This window comes from Octopus bimaculoides, chromosome 16, assembly GCF_001194135.2.
Source record: "Octopus bimaculoides isolate UCB-OBI-ISO-001 chromosome 16, ASM119413v2, whole genome shotgun sequence".
In the NCBI taxonomy this organism is placed as follows: domain Eukaryota; kingdom Metazoa; phylum Mollusca; class Cephalopoda; order Octopoda; family Octopodidae; genus Octopus; species Octopus bimaculoides.
In genome coordinates this window covers 17,364,820-17,367,594 of record NC_068996.1, presented here as the reverse complement: position 1 = coordinate 17,367,594, position 2,775 = coordinate 17,364,820, and the positions used below count along the sequence as shown (strand labels likewise).

Genomic DNA, 2,775 nt, shown 5'->3' with positions numbered 1-2,775 from the left:
AGCGGCATTTCGTCTGTTTAGCGCCATTTCGTCTGTTTAGCGGCATTTCGTCTGTTTAGCGCCATTTCGTCTGTTTAGCGGCATTTCGTCTGTTTAGCGGTATTTCGTCTGTTTAGAGCCATTTCGTCTGTTTAGCGGCATTTCGTCCTGATTTCAAATTCTCCCGAGGACGATTACTTTTCCGGTTACTTTTGGTTATCTCCTCGTATATTTCAACTTACTCGTTTTCTACATAACTATTCGTGGGTTAAATGGTCATGCAACATCAGTTTGTTGTTCTCAAGTATCTGGTCTGCCCGAATTGGAAATCCCACAAGATTTTGCAAGGCTCCAACTCGCTCACTCTCTGTGGTTTGTGATCGTAACATGTGCTGCGTCTCCCCGACTCCACTCTTTTCACAGTCTCCATTGCAGAAGTTTTGCTACGTTATCATGTCACCCCAATTTATACTGGTTTCGGTCAAGTCTAGGACTATATAGGCAATAGTGTAATCAAATCCATCGCAAATTCGGCTCAACCGAGGCATTTGCTCATTTCTAAGACTGACCCTCCAATTTGTGGCCAAAGCTTGGTCTTGCGCTGACAGTATAGTGTTTCCAGTCTTCGTTTTAAGTGGTCCTTTCTTTAACCATCCCCACCTATATCCTCCAGCAACTTTATTTATGGCTACATGGAATTGATTGTATAGTCCTTGTTGCGTAGCACTTCTTCATGTCCTTCTGGTATTTCTTTTTTTGTTGTCTTTTTTTTTACCCCGTTTTCAATATGCCCTCTTACGTCATGAACCTTCCCATCGTCTCGTCATTATTAAACGTTATTCAGCTCCACACGTATTATAAATACTATGTTCTTTAACGTGTATTATATGTATTTTAGTTGGCCCATGTGACTAATAAAAATACTATTATTACTGTTATTTTAATGTTGTTGACACTGCTATTGTTCCTTTTGTATTTCTTATTTTATATCCTGCAGGGCCTTATCCAAACTATGGTTGTTATAGGAAAGATGTTTAATTGACAATACTCCGTAGTATATGAACTATTCCAAGTAGGGCGATCTTCTGGTCTACATAGATATTGATATTGTCCAGTATACGGTTGGTGAACTTTCTCATTATTTTCTTCGTGAGTCCTACTTTTCCTATTACCTGTTGATTTTGATCTCCTGATCTTTGTCAACTTCTCTATGACTTGTATGAAGGTATTTCCTTCACAGGGTATTGTAATATCGTTTTCAGATTTTGGCACAAGGCTAGCAATTTCGGGGAAGTGGGTAAGTCGGTTAGATCGACCCTACTGTTCATCTGGTACTTATTTTATCGACCCCGAAAGGATAAAAAGTAAAATCGAGCTTGGAGGAATTTTAATTTAGAAAGTAAAAACGGACGAAATGCCGCTAAGCATTTTCCCAGCATGCTAACGATTCTGCCAGCTAACCGCCTTAGAGTGTTGTAATATCGATAAGTATACATCTCCTGTCGTTCCAGTCGTTGATTCTGATATTAAGCTTGTTGGTTTCCTTCTCTTTTCAGTACGATTAATGTTCATACCACTTCTCACTTACCTTGATTTTATAACTACTGCATATTTTCCAGTGTAGGTACACTGCTGCATTGTTATGCCTGTTAATGTATTGTTGGAAATTCCTGTGGATGCACTGTGAAGTATCCTTAAATCTAAAGAATCATTCTTAGGATTCTTGCAGAATGTAGGATGGTACTTTTCTTCAGATCGACAAAGTGAGTTTTAATTCTAATCTCTTTCAGTCTCATTTTGCGTGTTGTGGACAAGTGCACCAATTACAACAGAAATAATTGCTGTCTTGGTTTCCACACTCCCCTCTGGCTTGATCTTGAGATTTCCCAGATTGTTGTATATGGCTGTGTATACTTGGAAGATTTTCGAGCCAGATTCCTTGAACGCCATCTGGTCCAGGGGCTTGAGCTTTTCTTGATCATCTCTTTCATCTTCTTATCCGTAATTGTTATATTTTCTTTATGTCATTCCATCTTCCATTTCTCTTTTAAATTTTCACAACCGGTCTGTTTTTATTTTATGTTGGACTACTTTGCTCCAGATTTCTTACCAGTATCGGGCATATCATGACACCTAATGCTCTTCTTTATTGTTTAGTCATTTATAGATTTATTTTTCTTTCTTGAAGTGTATTGTTTTGTTCTCTGTTGGAACTTGCTTTTTTATTTTATTTTTCTTATTTATTATTTTTTTCACCTCACACTGCTTTTACTACTAGCAGTTCTTTGCTGATTACGATGTACCTTATTTGCATTTCGTTCTTATTTCACTCCTAACCCTCTTTTGAATGGTTCAATTTAGTTCTCATGTCTTCGTTCCTAATAGGGATTTTGTCCTTTGATCTCCTTTGGCTTTTAAACTCAAGAATTCGCATAGCAAATGCTATGGACGAAATGCTTAGCGGTATTTCATTTGTCGCTACGTTCTGAGTTCAAATTCTACCGAGGTCGGCTTTGCCTTCCATCCTTTCGGGGTTGGTAAATTAAGTACCAGTGAATCATTGAGGGCTAGTCCCCACCCCCAAATTTCAGACCTTGTGCCTGCAATATAAAGAATTATTAATATTATTATTATTATTATTATTATTATTCAGTAGTTTTATTTTTATAACGTGCTTTCACTTCACTACCGAGCGCAGCTCTGTGCGCCTTGGGTATGTGCTGTGGTTTGCTGTGGTGCTCTTATGTTTACTGTATTGAAAGTGTTTTGCGTAGAATGTGTGCAGTACCCAGTAGT

The 2,775-nt window shown here is 38.1% G+C and overlaps 1 protein-coding gene across 5 annotated transcripts in view; it reads left to right on the top strand.

Annotated features, from left to right (window-relative positions):
* LOC106882458 (beta-1,3-galactosyl-O-glycosyl-glycoprotein beta-1,6-N-acetylglucosaminyltransferase 3) overlaps nt 1-2,775 on the top strand; it is a 148,330-nt gene that overhangs the window by 97,586 nt on the left and 47,969 nt on the right. For 2 of the 5 annotated variants that reach the window (XM_052973546.1, XM_052973544.1), the window contains exon 2: nt 977-1,128. The exons of 2 other annotated variants lie outside the window; for them this stretch is intronic. The gene's annotated coding sequence lies outside the window, so the exon portion shown is untranslated. The remainder of the gene's footprint in view (nt 1-976; nt 1,129-2,775) is intronic. One more of the 5 variants, XM_052973545.1, reaches the window with a different exon arrangement.